The sequence below is a fragment of the Bufo bufo genome, chromosome 3 (genome assembly GCF_905171765.1).
Source record: "Bufo bufo chromosome 3, aBufBuf1.1, whole genome shotgun sequence".
Classification (NCBI taxonomy): Eukaryota; Metazoa; Chordata; class Amphibia; order Anura; family Bufonidae; genus Bufo; species Bufo bufo.
Genome location: NC_053391.1, coordinates 142,485,871 through 142,508,047, shown reverse-complemented (window position 1 = coordinate 142,508,047; position 22,177 = coordinate 142,485,871).

The following is a 22,177-nucleotide window of genomic DNA, read 5'->3' as shown; positions in this document are numbered from 1 at the left end:
AGAATATGGCGCCGGCGGACATCTGCATATATTCGCTTGTTCGTCGGACCGTGAACGAGAAAAGTTCGCCGCAAAACAACCGCCAGGCGAACCGCAAGGCCATCTCTAATTCCTATTGTTGCTTGGCAATTCCTGAATACTTTCTTTTCAATTACATAGAGGAAAATAAAACTGTTACCCACTTTTCTAAGCGATGCAGAAACATACATCTTGTACTTGGAAATCAGTGAGTTGTTATAGTGGCATGCATTTTTACATTGTTATCTCCTCCAAATAGGCGATTACTATTGCAATTCTGATTACTACAACATATACATGTGTACGCATATGCATATACAACATATACACATTTACTTTGTAGTTGTCAAGCAGACGTTGTATGGATATATGTATACAGCTCCATCCTTTACATTACATAGGAATCATAATTTGCAAATGACTAGCAGGTAATTGGTTTTAGGGTAAATGAGAATTAGAGAGGTTTAGCATAATGTAAGATACGTTTAAGCACGCTTTGGTTAAAATAAAAAATCACATTAGGGAATGAACAGAACACTTACCAGGTAACCTTCTTTTCATCTTTTCAGCTGCAGATCTGCCGATTCCTCTGCTCTTCTTCTGCCAGCAAAGGTGGCTGCACCCCTCCTCAGACTACCTGGTGCATACTGTGCGTTTTGTAGCCCAAGATGCTTCCTGCTTACCTTGGAATGGCCAGCACAGTTCATGTGAGCCATACTGGCCAGTCCAAGAGCAGGTTTGGACAAGCAGGAAGTGACTTGAACTGCCGATGCACAGTGTGCATCAGGTAGTCTGAGAAGTGGAGTGGCCATCTTGGATGACAGAAGAGGAGACCAGGGATCTATAGATATGCAGCTGAAAAGATAAACAGAGGTCACCACTTAAGTGTTTTTTTCGTTCCCTAGATAATATGATTTTCTGTCTTGAATTGAATGGCCGCTTTAAGGGACTTTTAAGAGAAAAGGTTCACAAATCCCCAATTTTTTTTTATTCATCCTTCAGGCTCCCTAATGCATAATGTTCATGAACATTGAACTTTCTGTAAGTGCCCAAATATGCTTCAGCAGCTTCCCAACACATAGGTTGGCTGCCAGAGGTGACACCATTGGATATGCCTTCTCTTATGGAAACCAGCACAATGAATGTTTAGATTACATGCCTGATAAAGCATACTGCAGACCGATTCCTTAAACTTTTCCGAAAATCTGATTAAACATAAATCAAATAAGCCCAAATTTGTCTGAAAATTGGTATGTGACACTTTGAGGTTTTCTATGACTTGAGATTTCCTAGCTCTAGAGCTTAATGACAGCAATAGCAAATTTTGTCAGACTGATGCTGACTTAGCTATGGGTAACTCCATGGTTGACATTTAGTGTTGAGCAAATTGAAGTATGGACTTCGATCCGAATTTCAGGTAAATTCGATTTGACGTCAAGCCAAATTTCCTCGTGCTTCGCGGTAAAGAATCAATTTTTCCTGAAATGGAACACACCATGTAAACATTCACAGTGCAGGTGGAAAAAGTATGTGAACCCCTAGACTAATGACATCTCCAAGAACTAATTGGAGTGAGGTGTCAGCCAACAGGAGTCAAATCAATTAGATGAGATTGGAGGTGTTGGTTACAGCTGCCCTGCCCTATAAAAAACACACACAGTTCTGGGTTTGCTTTTCACAAGAAGCATTGCCTGATGTGAATGATGCCTCGCACAAAAGAGCTCTCAGAAGACCTATGATTAAGAATTGTTGACTTGCATAAAGCTGGAAAGGGTTATAAAAGTATCTCCAAAAGCCTTGCTGTTCATCAGTCCACGGTAAGACAAATTTTCTATAAATGGAGAAAATTCAGCACTGCTGCTACTCTCCCTAGGAGTGGCCATCCTGTAAAAATTCCTACTCACCTCATGTCATGGCTGTATGTGAGCAACAGTAGTATACACAGTAAAAGAGCTACTGACCGGACCCAAACTAGGGAGGATAAAGGGTGACCCCTGTCAGACCCTCAAAGCTCTCCCTATGCTGCTAAGCACATGCCCGGATCCAAATGGCGGAACGAGGCATGCCCACGTACCTAAGACTAATGACCACTGTAACCCCTACAATAGTGGAAGGGGCACGGCCACCGGTGCCCTACTCAGTATATGGAGGGAACCGTGGCCACCTCAGATCCAGTCAGAAAATGATCTGGTACACAACAATGTCTGTACACTTAGCTGAAGGTGTTGCAGCCGCAGAGAAGACGGATCCAAGGACAGCTGGCAATATCCGGAGTGCTTGCTGCAGCAGAACACAGGTCCAGTGAACTGATAGCTACAAGTGAAGATACTAAAGCAAGAGCTACAACTGAAATGAGAACTATAATCCACGCCCTACAATAGGAGGAGGGGTGATATAAAGAGAGGGAAATCAAACGCATGAGGAACAGCTGGGAGGAAGGAAACCAAAAGTAAACAGAGAAGTGAGAACTCCTCCCAGCTCTAGTAGTGACATCATCACAGGGGTGGAGAAACAGAGCTGTGAGAACGTCCCAAAGCTCTGGTAGTGACAGTACCCCCCCCTCTACGGGTGGACTCCGGACACCCAGGACCCACCTTCTCAGGATGAACCCTATGAAATGCCCTGATGAGGTGAGTGGCTTTAATGTCCGACACCGGAACCCACATCCTCTCCTCAGGACCATAACCCTTCCAATGAACGAGGTACTGAAGAGAACCGCGGATAATGCGAGAGTCCACAATTCTGGAAACCTCAAACTCCAGATTGCCATCAACCAAAATCGGAGGAGGAGGCAAAAAGGAGGGTACCGTGGGCTGGACATATGGTTTTAAGAGAGATCTGTGAAATACATTATGTATCTTCCAAACCCGTGGAAGATCAAGACGGAAGGCAACAGGATTGATGACTGACAAGATTTTTTAAGGCCCAAAAAACTTGGGACCCAATTTCCAGGAGGGAACCTTCAGTTTAATATTTCTTGTAGACAACCACACCAGATCACCCACATTCAGGTCCGGACCAGGCACACGTCTCTTATTAGCCACACGCCTATACCTCTCACTCATCTTTTTAAGATTACTCTGAATCTTTTGCCAAATGGTAGAAAAAGACGAGGAAAATCTCTCCTCCTCAGGTAAACCAGAAAGAGCCCCTCCCGAGAATGCCCCAAACTGCGGATGGAACCCATATGCACCAAAGAATGGTGACTTATCAGAAGATTCCTGACGACGGTTGTTCAGAGCAAACTCAGCAAGAGGGAGAAATGAACACCAATCCTCCTGGTTCTCTGCCACAAAACAATGCAAATATGTCTCCAGATTCTGATTGAGGCGCTCAGTCTGACCATTCGACTGCGGGTGAAAAGCAGAAGAGAAGGACAGCCGAACCCCCAGGCGAGAACAGAAAGCCTTCCAGAACCTGGACACAAACTGCGTGCCTCTATTGGAAACAATATCAGAGGGAATGCCGTGCAATTTAACAATATGGTTGACAAAAGCTTGCGCCAACGTTTTAGCATTGGGTAAACCAGGGAAAGGTACGAAATGAGCCATCTTGCTAAAACGGTCCACCACCACCAGGATCACCGACTTCCCCGAGGAACGAGGAAGATCCGTGATAAAGTCCATGGACAGGTGTGTCCAAGGACGGGAAGGTATGGGTAACGGGAGAAGGGAACCTGAAGGCCGTGAACGAGGGACCTTAGCGCGAGCGCACGTCTCACAAGCAGCCACAAAGCCCTCCACCGACTTACGAAGAGCCGGCCACCAAAATCTCCGAGCAATGAGATCTACCGTGGCTCTACTCCCGGGGTGACCAGCAAGAACCGTATCATGATGCTCCTTAAAGAGTTTGTGACGTAGCTCAGGAGGCACGAACAACTTCCCAGAAGGACAACGGGCAGGTGTCTCAGTCTGGGCAGCCTGGACCTCGGCCTCCAAATCGGAATATAGAGCAGAAACAACTACCCCCTCCGCCAAAATGGTACCCGGGTCCTCGGAGTTTCCTCCTCCCGGAAAACAGCGAGAGAGAGCATCAGCCTTCACATTTTTTATCCCAGGTCGAAATGTAACAACAAAATTGAATCTGGAGAAGAACAGAGACCATCTGGCCTGTCTAGGATTTATACGCCTGGCCGACTCCAAGTATGCCAGATTCTTATGGTCGGTAAAAACGGTGATAGGGTGCCTGGCCCCCTCCAACCAATGGCGCCATTCCTCGAAAGCCAACTTGATGGCCAACAACTCCCTATCTCCCACATCATAGTTTCTCTCTGCCGGGGAGAGTTTTTTAGAGAAAAAGGCACAGGGTCGCCATTTGGCAGGAGAAGGGCCCTGGGACAAAACCGCACCCACACCCACCTCGGACGCATCCACCTCAACAAAAAAAGGTAAGGAAACATCGGGATGCACCAAGACGGGAGCAGACGCAAAACTCTCTTTAATCTTAGAAAAGGCTGCAAGCGCCTCCTCCGACCAAGAGGAAAAATCCGCCCCCTTTTTTGTCATGTCAGTAAGGGGTTTGACAACAGAGGAATAATTAAAAATGAACTTTCTGTAATAGTTCGCAAAACCCAGAAAGCGCATCAATGCCTTCTGATTCTCAGGAAGCTCCCACTCAAGTACAGCACGGACCTTCTCCGGATCCATGTGAAAACCAGAAGCAGAGAGGAGAAAACACAGAAATTGAATCTCCGATACCATAAAAAGACATTTCTCCAGCTTGGCATACAATTTATTTTCCCGCAGAATCTGCAGAACCTGAAAAAGATGATCCTGATGGGTCTGAACATCAGGGGAAAAAATCAAAATATCATCAAGATACACCAATACAAATTTCCCCATTAAATGGTAGAAAATACTATTAACAAAATGCTGAAAGACGGCCGGAGCATTCATCAGGCCGAAAGGCATAACGAGATTCTCGAAATGCCCGTTAGGGGTATTAAAGGCCGTTTTCCATTCATCCCCCTCTCTGACCCTGACCAGGTTGTACGCGCCTCTCAAATCCAATTTGGAAAACACCTTGGCCCCAACAATTTGGTTGAAGAGGTCCGGGATCAGAGGAAGGGGATAGGGATCGCGAATCGTGATACGGTTCAGCTCCCTAAAATCTAGGCAAGGTCTCAGAGAGCCATCTTTTTTTTTAACAAAAAAAACCCCGCGGCCACAGGTGACTTTGAGGGACGAATATGCCCCTTCTCGAGACTCTCGGAGATATAAGTTCGCATTGCGATTCTTTTCGGTTGTGAGAGATTGTAGAGGCGTGCTTTTGGCAGCTTGGCGCCGGGAATGAGGTTAATGGGACAGTCAAACTCCCGGTGAGGAGGTAGCTCCTGAACACCGCTCTCGGAAAACACGTCCGAGAAATCAGAGAGAAATGATGGCACAGTTTTAGTAGACACCTCTGCAAAAGTCGCTGTGAGACAATTCTCTCTACAAAAGTCACTCCACTCATTTATTTGCCTTCCTTGCCAATCAATAGTGGGGTTATGTCTAGTGAGCCAGGGTAACCCCAAAACTAGAGGAGAAGGCAATCCGTTAAGGACAAAACAAGATATTTCCTCCACATGAGTGTCACCTACAGCTAGCCGGATATTGTGAACAATGCCCTTCAGAGATCTCTGTGAGAGTGGAGCAGAGTTAATAGCAAAAACAGGTATATCCTTTTCTAATGTGCAAACCTGAAAACCATGCATGGCTACAAATTGAGTGTCAATAAGATTGACGGCCGCTCCACTATCGACAAAAATCTCACAAGAAATGACTTTGCTCTCTAGCGCCACCCTGGCAGACAGGAGAAAACGGGAACTGCAGGTCAGAGGAAAAGCATCAATTCCTACATCAACTTTGCCCAAAGTAGCAGATGAAGCAGAATTTTAAGATCTACCTTTTGAGGTTTTTCTCTTATTATCGCTCTTAGTACAGTTCAAGAATCTCCTAGACGGACAAACATTTGCCAAATGACCTATGCCCCCACAACAAAAACACACCATACTCTGAGGACTAAATCCTCTTTTATCAGGGGCAAGTCGACCTAGCTGCATGGGCTCCTCCTCAGAAGGGAGCGAGACAGGATGAGGCCCCTGCACACTGAATGAGTCCGCACCACTGCCCCTAGACTGACAATGGCTGGACAGAGAGGTCTCGTTTCTTTCTCTTAGATGCCTGTCAAGGCGTACCGCCAATGACATGGCAGACTCTAAGGACGTTGGTCTCTCATGGAAAGCAAACGCATCTTTCAATCTCTCTGAGAGACCATGACAGAACTGACTCTGGAGTGCAGCATCATTCCAACCCGAATCAGCTGCCCATCTCCGAAATTCAGAACAATAAAGCTCCGCAGACAGTTTGTTCTGGCATAAAACACGTAAGTTAGATTCGGCCAGAGCAACACGATCCGGGTCATCATAAATCTGCCCCAGGGCCACAAAAAATCTTTCCACGGATCGAAGGGAGGGATCCCCTGATGGCAGCGAAAAAGCCCAAGTCTGAGCATTACCCCTGAGCAGGGAGATGACAATCCTCACCCTCTGCTGCTCATTACCAGAGGAGTGGGGACACAAGCAAAAATGGAGTTTGCATGCCTCTCTGAAGCGAACAAAATTCTCACTGCCCCCGGAGAACGTTTCCGGAAGTGAGACCTTTGGCTCGCAACAGACTCCATGAGCCGGAGCAGAGCCCAATGCTTGAAGCTGAGTCATAGATTGACGGAGATCCGCTACTTCCAAAGAAAGACCCTGCATGCGGTCAACCAGGCCAGAAAGCGGATCCATGTCAAAAAAGGAAGGTTTTGGTTGGATTATAATGTCACGGCTGTATGTGAGCAACAGTATTATACACAGTAAAAGAGCTACTGACCGGACCCAAACTAGGGAGGATAAAGGGTGACCCCTGTCAGACCCTCAAAGCTCTCCCTATGCTGCTAAGCACATGCCCGGATCCAAATGGCGGAACGAGGCATGCCCACGTACCTAAGACTAATGACCACTGTAACCCCTACAATAGTGGAAGGGGCACGGCCACCGGTGCCCTACTCAGTATATGGAGGGAACCGTGGCCACCTCAGATCCAGTCAGAAAATGATCTGGTACACAACAATGTCTGTACACTTAGCTGAAGATGTTGCAGCCGCAGAGAAGATGGATCCAAGGACAGCTGGCAATATCCGGAGTGCTTGCTGCAGCAGAACACAGGTCCAGTGAACTGATAGCTACAAGTGAAGATACTAAAGCAAGAGCTACAACTGAAATGAGAACTATAATCCACGCCCTACAATAGGAGGAGGGGTGATATAAAGAGAGGGAAATCAAACGCATGAGGAGCAGCTGGGAGGAAGGAAACCAAAAGTAAACAGAGCAGTGAGAACTCCTCCCAGCTCTAGTAGTGACATCATCACAGGGGTGGAGAAACAGAGCTGTGAGAACGTCCCAAAGCTCTGGTAGTGACACCTCATCCATTTGAACGCGAAGAGGCCGCCGCGGCCATCTTGCTTAAAGATCCTACACAGAAAAAGTCGTCACATCGGCCAACATGATGAAGTCATCACTCTTCAAGATGGCCGCGGCAACCTCTTTGCGCTCAAATGTATAAGGTTAGTACAATTTCATTTATTTTTTTATGATTAGCCCCTGAAATCTCTTAATATTAAAAACATGGTAACATTTAATTCTTTGTGTGTTATTAGTTTAAGCAGACTGTGATTGTCTATTGTTGTGACTTAGATGAAGATCAGATCACATTTTATGACCAATTTGTGCAGAAATCCATATAATTCCAAAGGGTTCACATACTTTTTCTTGCAAATGTATAGTGCTATATATTCGTTTTTGACCCACGCCTGTATTGATTGCATAATATTCGCATATTACGCGATCACTACCTTGCCGATTTTCGAGTAAAAATGAAAAGAATATTCAATATAACGAATATTCAAATTCACGAATATTCAACAAATATTCTACAAAATATTTGCGAAATATCAACAATTCGAATATGACCACTGCAGCTCATCACTAGTTATGTGTACCCCAAAATGGCGGCATTAAAAACTACAACTTGCCCCGCTAAAAACGAGCCCTCGTACAGCTGCATCAACAGAAAAAATAAATAAGTACTAGCTCTTGGAATGTGATGAAAAACATTGGTCATTAGGACCTAAAACAGGCTGGTTAATATCCTTCTTTTCTTTCATCCTATTTTAGCATTTTCCACTATAGTGAAATGTAAATCGCTGTATTATAATTGAATATACTGTATTATTGAAGAGGATTATATCTGTTACTATAATGTGAGGCTAATTTATGCTTTGGTAGTGTTGAATCAACGTTAGCACTGCTATTTATTCAGCTAACAGCTCTTCGTTTAACCATGAAAAACAAACAGGTAAATTACTGACCAAAGTAAGTGATGTACGGTAGTTATATATTAATTACTGGACCACCTAGGGTGGGAATTAGTACAGGTTCATTATCATTCAATGTAATTGCCTGTTATATTGTGCATAGTACTTCTATTCTATACGATTTATTATGTAGAAGACTAAACAGAGAAAACACTTTAACGTCTATGGCAACGTCTAGGAATCATCATGTTCAGTCCAGTTTAATAACCACTGAGAAAGCAATTAAGTTCCAACAAGTTCTTTCCTTAATAACAATTTCAAGTTGTGTTAAATGTAAATGTTCCATTTCTTTTACAAAGGCTTCTGTTTTAATTAAAATTATATCTACATTGATAGTTATGAAGAGAGACTATTTGTCTCTGAAAAACTGACAAAACTTAACGAAACAATTTCATTAAGCGTCAGAGAAATATAAGTTGATATTTGGCAAAATTTCACAGGGCCTGTTGGCTCATCGTTGTCAGCAGTTTTATGCAGAGATGTTGTTTATGGTTCAAATCTACAATCTATTAGTAAGTTTGGAAAAATTGACACATTTCCCAATAGCCACGTACAACCAGGGGCGGAATGGCCATAGACCTCACAAAATACTGCCCCCATCAGCACAAAATATATCCCCCAAAACTTCCACTGGCCGGCCATGAGGAGGGCTCAGGTGGCCATTCCGTACAACCAGGGGCGGAATGGCCACCTGAGCCCTCCTCATGGCCGGCCAGTGGAAGTTTTGGGGGATATATTTTGTGCTGATGGGGGCAGTATTTTGTGATGGACTGTGGTATTTGGCTCTTTTGGGGTGCTATAATGTGCCACAATATGGTTTTGTTGGCCCTGCCTTCCATCAATTTGGACCCGACTACAAAACAGGGCCACTTTTAGTATTTTTTCCAGGGCCACTTTAAGTTTCCAGTCCACCACTGCGTACAACTATATGATCAGTCAAATCCACTACGAAGACAATAAATACAGAACAGTCTTGTGGCCAAATGCAGCGGTGGACCAACCCATACCTTCTTCAAGGTTACATATCATTCATAAGAAAACAGTAATTCGTCAGCATCTTCATTAATAAATACCTTTTTTGACATCTCCACATTACACAACTTCAGGGTCTTTATCAAGGGTAATCCAACTCTCATATATAAAGGCATAATGACTAATCAGATTGTCAGAAACTTGTGTCAACCAATAGTGGCCAGGCATTAGTAGCTGTACACTTTTGGTGTATGTGTATGCTTGAAGAAGGCTTTGATTAGCTGAAAGGTTGCATCTGGATTAAAGGACACAAATCTGCATTAAGGAATGCTCTCCATTGCTCTTTATTTTTTGGTTTGCCCAGTTGTAGTTGGCAGGGAGACATCCAGCGGGAAATTTGCTGATTGATCATAGCAACTGATCAGCTGTGTGGCTTCTCTCACCAAAGCTTATTAGCATAGCAATCATTCAGTTTACACCTACCGTATGAAACACTGAAGGGGAAGTGGATGCAACATTCTGTTTCTATTGGAGGGTGGGAGGATGTCCATTGAGGAGGACGTGGAGGAGGTGGATAAGTGCCTGGAGTTGGAAGCAGACCACACAAAGTGGAGGTGTCAGCAAGACCTGGCTTTGTTGCTGTGATGCTGCATCACCACTGATGCACAAAACATCGACCCAGTGGGCCTTGAAAGACATGTATTATCCCTAGACATTATTGCTGCTCCAGGTGTTGATAGCGGTGTGCAACGAAAATTCCAAGGAGTGGCCTATGTTCTCCCATATGCAAGTGTAGAAGGCATGGATGGCTTTTAAGAAAAAATAATGCTGGCTAGATATCCTGCATCGAGAATGAGTGCAAGCCATCAGTTCCCTAAAGTCAGTGAAATGGTGGTATGTGGGGTATGGCCAGAGCCACACCACCAATTAGGCAGCGTGGCTCTGGTGGCAAGTGGGGGGGCGACAGCGGCAGAGTGGAGATGAACTCATCTCTATATTTATCTGTATCGCCGTCCTCAGGACAGTGATACAGATGAATGGTGCAGTGGGGCAGGGGAGAGGTGTCTCCCTTCCCCATTCATCTGATAGGCTGCAGGCCTAGTGCCGGTGTAGGCATCGCGCTGCCTGAGCCATATAGTGCGGGACACAGGCCGGAAGAGGCCTGCATCGCATCGCTGAAAGCTGCATGGAGATAAGTATATGTGTTAAATTTTTTAATATAGCACAATGCAGGAAAGGTGCACTATGGGGGCATCTAGGGGCACTTCTTATTGCCACATTATGGGGGGCACTATGGTGGCACAAAGAAGGGGTCATTTATATGAGGAAGGGGGAGAGGAGCACTATGGGGGAATTGACTTGGGGCATTATATAGGGGTATTTTATACTTGCACACATTATGGGGGCACTATGGGGAAATTAGCTGAATTGGGGGCAAAAAAGGGGGTATTTTTTGTACTGACACACAGAACAGGGGCTCTTTTGTACTAATGCACACTATTAGTGGAAATTTTTTGTACTGTTATATACAGGTGAAACTTGAAAAATTAGAATATCGTGCAAAGTTAATTTATTTCAGAAATTAGGGCCGTCTTTAACACGGGGCAAAAGGGGCTACTGCCCTGGGCTGCCTCTTGAGCCGCGCTGGCCACTTCCCCATAAGAAGCACTTTCAACCCCCCAAAGTGGGGGAAAAATGTGTCTTATGGGGCGAATACTAATGAGCGCTTCCATTAGTACTGTACTCACCGCTTCATGGTCCTCCGCTGTCGACTGTGAAGGCTGCGCACAGCGTGAGGGCACTCTGTGACCTCACGCTGTGCTCGCTGGTTCACAGAGCACAGCCGACAGCAGAAGGAAGAAGATCGCGGGCAGTGAGGAGCGGCGGCATCCAGGAGCAGGAGAGGTAAGTGCTTTATTTTTTTTGTGATCTGAGGCTGGGGGCTGCTGCATTATGGCTGGGGGCTGCATTATGGCTGGGGGCTGATTATATATGGCTGGGGGCTGATTATATATGGCTGGGGGCTAAATTATGGCTGGGGGCTGATTATATATGGCTAGGGGATGATTTCATATGGCTGGGGGCTGATTACATATGGCTGAGCCCTAGGGGTTGATTATATATGGCTGGGGGCTGCATTATGGCTGGGGGCTGAATTATGGCTGGGGGCTGATTATATACAGCTAGGGGGTGATTCCATATGGCTAGGGGATGATTCCATATGGCTGGGGGCTGATCACATATGGCTGGGGTCTGATTACATATGGCTGGGGTCTGATTACATATGGCTGGGGGGTGATCACATATGGCTGGGGGGTTGATATGAGGCATGGAGGACTTATATGAGGCATGGGGGTCTCATCTGGGGTCTGATTGGGGCTTTTCTTTATATTGGGCTCCGATCTGAGGTCTGATCTGAGGTCTTATTAACATTGGGTATCTGATTGGGGCTGTGAGATGAAGTCTGATTAATATTCGGGGTCTGATTGGTGGTCTGACCTGAGGTGTAATGAAACATTTTTTTTTCTTATTTTCCTCCTCTAAAAGCTGCGTCTTATGGGGCGAAAAATATGGTACTTGCTTGCTCCTCCTCCCGATCTCCCCTGCCCTCTGCGTACGCAGCGCATCATGACATCACGCAGAGGTCTCCTTCCTGAACGGCAGAGCGGTGCCCACTTCCAGCCCTGAGTCCAGCTGCCCAGAGCACTGATCCTGAGCCTGCTGGAGTCTTCAGAACTGTAAGTATTTACAGTAATTCACTGTAAGATATATTATATATATATATATATATTATTTTTTTTTTTTTATGTGAGTAAGGGTGCTGGGTGGTTGGAGGGGGGATGGAGAAGTGTGGGGGGAGCTACAGGTGGTAAATAGGTCAAGATAAGGACTTATTTGTGAACCAGTTCTTTATGTTTACATTATTAAAGTTTACTATTCTACGAGGTGTGTGGATTTTTTGTGTGTGTGTGTGTGTGTGTGTTGTGGTGGAGGGCGTGATTGCATGCTAGGGTGTGGGAAAGAGGGATCCAGGGGGCCCAAGTAAATTCTTGTCCAGGGTCCAATCAATATTAAAGACCGCCCTGTCAGTAATGAAACTTAAAAGGTGAAACTAATATATGAGATAGACTCATTACATGCAAAGCGAGATATTTCAAGCCTTTATCTCTTATATATATAAAAATTAGTTTCTGTCTGTCTGTCTATCTAGATGTCTGTCTGGACATTCTTTATGCGCGACCAAAGACTGGACTGATCTTCAAATTTGGCACACAGGTACATCAGGTGTCCGGGAAGGTAAGTTTGCACATAAATGGATTCCTGGGCATTCCTAACTGATGATGGAGCGGAGTAGGAGAAGGAGTCTGAGTGGGAGAAGGAGTAACTAATGATGATGACAGTGACACTTTACTGCTTGTGGATGCCCCCTGGTTGCAAGAAAAAAGACTAGGAGAAGGAGGACAGTCTTTTTCCGATTGCTGGCCAGTTCTATTTTTCCACTAGATCTGGTAATGCTGCCGCATGTGCTATAATAGAGCCATGATGGCTATTAGAGATGAGCAAATCAAAGCTGACAAAGTGGAATTCAATCCGAATTTCAGGAAAAATTCATTTTGCACTGAAGCTGAATTTCCTCACGCTTCATGGTAACGAATCACTTTTTTTCCTAAAATGGCTGCTGCACGTGAAGGCATAGAGAAAGGAACTCTGGGAAGGCGGGATCACCCATAATGCCATGCACGCAGCCAATCAGCAGCCAGTTAGCCCTGTGATGTCACAGCCCTATAAATAGCCTCAGCCATCTTAGATTCTGCCATTTACCAGTGTACTTAGTGCAGGGAGAGACGTCTGCAGGCGCTAGGGACAGTGTTAGAAAAAACGTTGTGCTACAAAAACGATGTACAAGTGCAGGGAAAGATTATTCAAGGTGTAGGGAAGGATAGGGAGGAATCATTCCACAGCTTTTATATTGAACAGGGTTCAGTAGGGGAGTTTACAGCCTGGGTAATAGGAATAATCCTATTACACCTTGCAACACTGACTGTGGATCAAAATTGCCACTATAACATAGTAACATAGTAACATAGTACATAAGGCCGAAAAAATACATTTGTCCATCCAGTTCGGCCTGTCATCCTGCAAGTTGGTCCAGAGGAAGGCAAAAGAAAACTGTGAGGTAGAAGCCAATTTTCCTCACTTTAGGGGAATAAAAAATTCCTTCCCGACTCCAATCAGGCAATCAGAATAACTCCCTGGATCAACAACCCCTCTCTAGTAGCTATAGCCTGTAATATTATTAAGCTCCAGAAATACATCCAGGCCCCTCTTGAATTCCTTTATTGTACTCCCCATCACCACCTCCTCAGGCAGAGAGTTCCATAGTCTCACTGCTCTTACTGTAAAGAATCCTCTTCTATGTTTGTGTACAAACCTTTTTTCCTCCAAACGCAGAGGATGTCCCCTCGTCACAGTCACAGTCCTGGGGATAAATAGATGATGGCATAGATCTCTGTACTGACCCCTGATATATTTATACATAGTAATTAGATCTCCCCTCAGTCGTCTTTTTTCTAAAGTGAATAACCCTAATTTTGATAATCTTTCAGGGTACTGTAGTTGCCCCATTCCAGTTATTACTTTAGTTGCCCTCCTCTGAACCCTCTCCAGCTCTGCTATGTCTGCCTTGTTCACTGGAGCCCAGAACTGTACACAGTACTCCATGTGTGGTCTGACTAATGATTTGTAAAGTAGTAGGAATATGTTCTCATCACGGGCATCTATGCCCCTTTTGATGCAAACCATTATCTTATTGGCCTTGGCAGCAGCTGCCTGACACTGGTTTTTGCAGCTTAGTTTGCTGTTTATTAAAATTCCTAGATCCTTTTCCATGTCAGTGTTCCAGAGTGTTTTACCATTTAGTATGTACGGGTGACTTGCATTATTCCTTCCCATGTGCATAACTTTACATTTGTCAGTGTTAAACCTCATCTGCCACTTATCTGCCCAAGCCTCCAATCTATCCAGATCCCTCTGTAGTATACAGCTCTGTAATTACAGCAAATCGTTCTTATTAGGGTACAAGTGCTGACTGATACAGGCATTAACAGGGTTTATTACAAGGCAATGTTTCTATGTCTTATTTGTCCTTGTGTGGTGAAGTTATATGTTCTAAAGCATTTTTTGGCTTGTATTAGTGGAAAAAAAAGGGCTTATTAGCCATTGTGTGGTGAAGTGCTAAAATTACAGCCCTTTTTGTCGTGCTTTAGTGGCAAAAGAAAATATATTTGTAGCTCAGCCGTGCAGTTATCTGTTGTAAAGCCTATTGAGGGGTGTATTAGCGGCCTAATTGACGTTCAGCGGTGCAGTTATATGTGGTAAAGCCCTTTTTGCGGTATGGACCAAATTATGTAGTGGTGAAATTTTTTATGTGAAACAGACTTTTTTCAGGAATATTGATGGGTGATTGTAGACCTCCTTTTGCTATATAGTCTGAATTATGTCATCATGGGTCCTAGAGTAAACATAATGAAGACGCTGATGACAACACACCAGCAGATTTTGCCTTTAGCATCTATTCACAATAAAATCAAGCAGCTTCAGTAAGTTGAAAATATTCATGTGTTTTTATCTGCTCCACCTGCATTCGATCACCACAGCACACAAGACATGACAGAAGAGCCTCTGCTTTGGAATCCAGTTTCTTAAGATCAGGAGTTCCATCAGAACTCTGCGTAACATTCTTGCTCCCTGTGCAAAGCCATAACAAAAGGACTCCGTAGGCAAAAGAAAAATATATTCGCCGTTCAGCCTTGCACTTATATGTTGAAAAGCCTTGTGTAGTGTAAAAGTAAAAAAAATAAGGGCCTATTTGCCGTTCAGCGGTGCAGTCATACGTGGTAAAGCCATTTTTGCGGTATGGACCGAATTACGTAGTGGTGATATTTTTTATGTGAAACAGGCTTTTTGGGGGAAAATTGATGGGTGATTGTATACCTCCTTCTGCTGTATGGACTGAATTACATCATCGTGGGTCCTACATTAAACATAATGAAGACGCTGATGACAACACACCAGCAGACTTTGCCTTTACCATCTATTCACAATTAAATCAAGCAGCTCCAGTAAGTTAAAAAAATATTCATGTGTTTTTATCTGCTCCACCTGCATTCGATCACCACAGCACACAAGACATGATAGGAGAGCCTCTGCTTTGGAGTCCAGTTTCTTAAGATCAGGAGTTCCATCAGAATTGTGCGGAACATTCTTGCTCCCTGTGCAAAGCCAAAACAAAAGGACTCCGTAGGCAAAAGAAAAATATATTCGCCGTTCAGCCTTGCACTTATACAGTTGCAAGTAAAAGTATGTAAACCCTTTGGAATGATATGGATTTCTGCACAAATTGGTCATAAAATGTGATCTGATCTTCATCTAAGTCACAACAATAGACAATCACAGTCTGCTTAAACTAATAACACACAAAGAATTAAATGTTACCATGTTTTTTTTGAACACACCATGTAAACATTTACAGTGCAGGTGGAAAAAGTATGTGAACTTTTCTTGCAGTAAAGATGACTGCAAGAGCACAGCGCAGACTGCTCAATGAGGTGAAGAAGAATCATAGAGTGTCAGCTAAAGACTTACAAAAGTCTCTGGCATATGCTAACATCCCTGTTAGTGAATCTACGATACGTAAAACACTAAACAAAAATGGTTTTCATGGGAGGGTACCACAGAGGAAGCCACTGCCGTCCAAAAAAAACATTGCTGCACGTTTACAGTTTGCACAAGAGCACCTGGATGTTCCACAGAAGTACTGGAAAAATATTCTGTGGACAAATGAAACCAAAGTTGAGTTGTTTGGAAGAAACACACAACACTATGTGTGGAGAAGAAGAGGCACAGCACACCAACATCAAAACCTCATCCCAACTGTTAAGTATGGTGGTGGGAGCATCATGATTTGGGCTGCTTTGCTGCGTCAGGGCCTGGACGGATTGCTATCATCGAAGAAAAAATGAATTCCCAAGTTTATCAAGACATTTTGCAGGAGAACTTAAGGCCATCTGTCCACAAGCTGAAGCTCAACAGAAGATGGGTGTTGCAACAGGACAACGATCCAAAGCATAGAAGTGAATCAACAACAGAATGGCTTAAACAGAAGAAAATACGCCTTCTGGAGTAGCCCAGTCAGAGTCCTGACCTCAACCCGATTGAGATGCTTTGGCATGACCTCAAGAAAGCGATTCACACCAGACATCCCAAGAATATTGCTGAACTGAAACAGTTCTGTAAAGAGGAATGGTCAAGAATTACTCCTGACCGTTGTGCACGTCTGATCTGCAACTACAGGAAACGTTTGGTTGAAGTTATTGCTGCCAAAGGAGGTTCAACCAGTTATTAAATCCAAGGGTTCACATACTTTTTCCACCTGCACTATGAATATTTACATGGTGTGTTCAATAAAAACACAGTAACATTTAATTCTTTGTGTGTTTGAGCAGACTGTGATTGTCTATTGTTGTGACTTAGATGAAGATCAGATCACATTTTATGACCAATTTGTGCAGAAATCCATATAATTCCAAAGGGTTCACATACTTTTTCTTGCAACTGTATGTTGAAAAGCCTTGTGTAGTGTAAAATTTTAAAAAAATAAGGGCCTATTTGCCGTTCAGCGGTACGTGGTAAAGCCATTTTTGCGGTATGGACCGAATTACATAGTGGTGATATTTTCTATGTCAAACAGGCATTTTGGGGGAAAATTGATGGTTGATTTTACACCTCCTTTTGCTGTATGGACTGAATTATGTAGTGGTGATATTTTTAATTTCAAAATTTTTTGGGGGGAAAATTGATGGGTGATTGTGCACCTATTGCTGTATGGGCCGAATTACGTAGTGGTGAATTTTTTTATTTCAAACATGTTTTGTTTGGGAAAATTGATGGGTGATTGTACACCTCCTTTTGCTGTATGGGCCGAATTACGTAGTGGTGAAATTTATTATGTGAAACAGGCTTTTTTCAGGAAAATTGATGGGTGATTGAACACCCCTTTTTGCTGTATGGGCCGAATTACACAGTGGTGAAATTTTTTATTTCAAAGCAAACTCCGCTGCTCTGTATCTATTGTTAAGTCAATGTCTCCAAACCTCTCATCACTCTCACGCTGTTCTGCACCTGGTTTGCCTGGGCTAACTGAGTCACACAGGTGAGGAACTGCTCCGTGTCCTTCAGCAAGAAATCAAATCCTGGCTTTCTCCGCGACAACTCAAAATTGGAACCATGGTGACCGACAACGGGAAGAACATGGTGTCGGCGCTGCGTCAAGGAGGACTGAGTCATGCATGGCACACGTGTTCAGTCTGGTTGTCAAGCAGTTCCTGAAGTCTTCCACTCATCTGCAAGATATCCTAAAAATGCCCAGGAAACTTTGCATGCACTTCAGCCACTCATACACAACAAAGCACACCCTCCTTGAGCTGCAGCGGCAAAATGGCATGGAGTCCTCCCCTGTGTAACTTTGATGTCAGCCTGTGGCAGCTCATGTGTGACACTTGACGTTTGCTAGGGCCCTTTGAGAAGGCCATGTTATTTGTCAGTCGCCAGGACTATGGGATGAACAATGTCATTCCACTGCTTCATGTTCTGGAACAGATGATGCTTAGGGGACTGGAGATATGGTGCCTACATCTCACGGCCACATTAGCCTGGTGGGGGCTGAACTGGAGGAGGAAATTGGAGCACAAGCAATGTGTAGCGAAATGGGTGGTTTTTCTACACAGGTGACAGGAGAGGAGGAGCAGGAGCAGCCGGAGGAGCTACAGGGCTATGAGGAAGATGAGGCAGAGGACCCAGACACACTGTGGCAGTATGCAGTGGAGATGGAGGTAGGGAGTCCCTCTGAGTCACTTGCGTAAATGGCCCGCTGCATGCTCACTTGCTTGCGTAGTGACAGCCGAATTGTCACCATTCGGCAGAGGGATGACTTTTGGCTCTCCACCTCTTTGGACCCTCGCTACCAGTCCAAAATGGGGGCCTTTTTTACACCCGCTGAGAGGGAGGACAAACTGATCTACTATTGAGACATCCTATGTAGTCAGTTGGCCGCTGCCTATCTGCGCCATCGTCCATCCTCTCGCAGGTCTGACCGGTGGGGCTCTGTGTGATCACGTTCAACTGCCATGGCTGCTGGGGTGGCAGGAGCAGTACCAGCTCCATCAGCAGCAGCCTGAGTCTAGAGTCACTGATGAGCAGCTTTCTTCACCCACCTAGTGAAGAAAGTACTCACCAGCAGCTAGACATAGAGCAGAACCTGAACACGCAGGTGGTGGCATACTTTGAGTGCACCCTGCCAGCCATCATTAAGGATCTGCTGGATTACTGGACAGCCAAACTGGATTTGTGGCCGCAACTGGCCGAGTTTGGCCTGGAAAAGCTGTCCTACCCAGCCAGTAGTGTGGCATCAGAGCGAGCATTTACTGTGGTGGGGGCCATAGTTACCCCAAGGAGAACTCGCCTGTCCACCCTAAATGTGGAGAGACTGACCTTTAATAAGATGAATCAGGTGTGGATCAGCCAGGATTTCCACCCACCAATGCCTGATGCATCAGACTAGATCATCCATGGTGCCACACCAACACTTTGACAAAAGAGACTGGTTTCTTCTGGCTAACGGCCTCAACTACTATTCTGATGCTGCCACCCGCCTGATGCCACACATCTGATGCCAAGTGCTCCTTCTTTCACCCATCATCTTCAGCTGGTACTGGTATTGCCACCCACCTCCACACTATGTTACCTTACCTCTGTGGCCTCCTGATGCTGCTTCCACCTCCACACTATGTCACCTTACCACTCTGTGGTCTCCTCATGCTGCTGCCACCTCCACGCTATGTCACCTTGCCACTCTGGGGTCTCCTCATTCTGCTGCCACCTCCACGCTATGTCACCTTGCCACTCTGTGGTCTCCTTATTCTGCTGCCACCTCCACCCTATGTCACCTTGCCACTCTGTAGTCTCCTGATGCTGCTGCTGCCTCCACAATGTCACCTTGCCACTCTGTGGCCTACTGATGCTGCCACCACCTCCACACTATGTCACCTCCACACTGCCGCCACCTCCACTCTCTGTGTTGAAATTCAGATGATCACAGCACTCATCTATCACTGGTTTTCACAGGGTGTTCGTCTAGATTGGTCCCCAACACCACCTCTGGAACTATTTTGTCCTAATATATACAAATTGACAGCACTCCAGAGTTGAAGGTGAAGTAATTGATGATTTCATTCAGCCGGACATAATCTCAGGCTTGAGATTATGTCCGGCTGAATAAAATCATCAATTACTTCACCTTCAACTCTGGAGTGCTGTCAATTTGCATATATAAGGCCACCTCCACAATCTGTCATTGTGCCACTCTGTGGCCTCCTGATCCTGCCGCCATCTCCAGACTCTGTCATTGGGACAATCTGTGGTCTCCTCATGCTGCTTCCACCTCACCACTATGTCATAGGGCCACTCTGTGGACTTCTCATGCTGTTCCCACCCTCCCCACTTCATGACTGGGCCACTATTTTGCCTTTTTGTCTTGGCTGACATCATCATTTATTTGACCCTTCTTCTGATCTGTGAGAAGGAAGGAAAAATAAGACGCACAACGGATCCTGTCTGTGTTGCAGCTGTAAGGCCTGTATGGTCCCATCAGAACTGGCTTAAGATTTGGTAGCCAAAAGCAGGAGTGGGTACAAAACACAGAAGACATGCAAATATTCCATTCACTTTTCATCTCTGTTTTGGATCCACTCCTGTTTTTTTTGGCATTAGCAATACTGATGGATTACTGACCAAATGCTGGCCGAGTGAAGGCGGATGTTCAACAGACAGGATCAGTTTTTTGGGGATTATTGTTCTGACGAATCAGAGGAAGGGCAAAATAATCAGTGATGTTAACACGAACTTACTGCTGACGCCCTCGCCACTCTGTCAGGGGGCTCTACTTGTTTAAGCATTTAATAGAACAGGTTCTGTAGACATCTATATGGAATCAGCTGCCGACGGTGTAAAAGGATTGCGCTCTTTCATGGTACAGTAGGATCTTGGGCCTCTGCACGGTTCTTTATACCTGGCGCTAACATCGACCTGTAAGGCTGAGTTCATACTTGAGTTTTTGGTCAGTTTTGGCCCTGTGACTGCCCCGATAAGTGAAGTGTGCAGTGATTCTAAGAGCGACGCCTGTCATCTGCATGTCATACGGACTCACAGTATTATTTCACTGCCAAAGCAGACTCCCTATGCGTGTTACTGCAAGGCACAGTGTTCTTCATTACTATAAAGGCTTTCTGCAGACAGGAAATAGCTGTTTTTTAACTAAATTCGCCGCAAATATATTCGTATCGAACAAAATTTTTCCCAAAAATTTTGGCGAACCGGCGAATCTCATTTTTGATAAATTCGCTCAACTCTAGTGGCTATGTTTGTGTTTGAATGCCCACAGCTTATATTTATCCTGCAGATCTTGCACATGGCAATGGTTTTGTTTCCTAGTCCTGTGGAGAAAAACTGCTATATGAAAGATACCCTTATAAACTGTACAAGCTTTAGAAAGAATTTGGCAAAAAAAAGCCCTGCATCTGCAGCAAAATATACGCTGCTAGCTGGTGATGCGCTAAAATACTCCTATTACACACTTATTTTGGAAATTGTGTAATCTCAGCATCTGCAGGAATATATGCTTAGTGCACATACTTAACTATGGTAGTTTTGCAATAAGTTTTTGCCAATGAAAGAAAAAAAAGGATGACTCCTACACATAAACAGTACTGTCTCTTTAACTTCTTAGTGACCAGCCTATTTTGGGCCTTTCTTAAATCGTCCCCTTTGAAGCCCTATAACTATGTAGAGGTATAAGGTTTTTTTGTCAGGACAAGTTGTGGTTTTTAATGGCGCCATTTTGGGGTACACATAACTTACTTATTAACTTTTATTAACTCTTTCTCGGAGGAGGATAGGCACAAACAGCAATACTACCACTGAGAATTTTGCGGCACTCATCTTTAATTTTTTTATCATTCATAAATAACATAATAGCTTTATTCCCTGGGTCGGTATGATTATAAGAATACCAAATACATATATAGGGTCATGTAGGCGCCGGCCTTTACATAACCTAGGCCAGGGATGGGCAAACTGCGGCTCTCCAGCTGTTGTAAAAATACAAATCCCATCATGTCCTGCTGTAGGCTGATAGCTGTAGGCAGACTGGGCATACTGGGAGTTATAGTTTTACAACAACAGCATCCACTGCCAGCCTAAATCTAAGCCAGCTCCCTTGCTGATGTAGATTTAGATCATCTTCTAAAACGGGCATAGAAAATAATAAATGAGACAGGTTGGCCGCCCCCTTCCCTGCCCTCACTGCTGTCCCTTTTTTAGACCTGGCGAGAGTGGGGAAAAGTCACAGACTCGGTCACAAATCCCCTTTGCGACCAAATCTGTAACAGATATATGCCAAAAATCTAATAATAAAAGATTTTGCGCAATAAAAACGCAAGCTGTGTGTGGATTGATTTTCGAGAGACACTTTTTGATTGCTTTTTATTCCATTTTATTGCTGGCAAAGAAGCAAAAAGCAGCAATTCTTTTTTTTTTTTTAAAGGTATTCATTGGATGGGATAAATTACATGATAATTGCAAAGTGTGGGTCGTTATGGACGTGGCTATACTAAATATTATTTTTGCTTTTTTTGTATTTAAGGACGTTTTTTTCAATAGAAAAAAGTGTTGG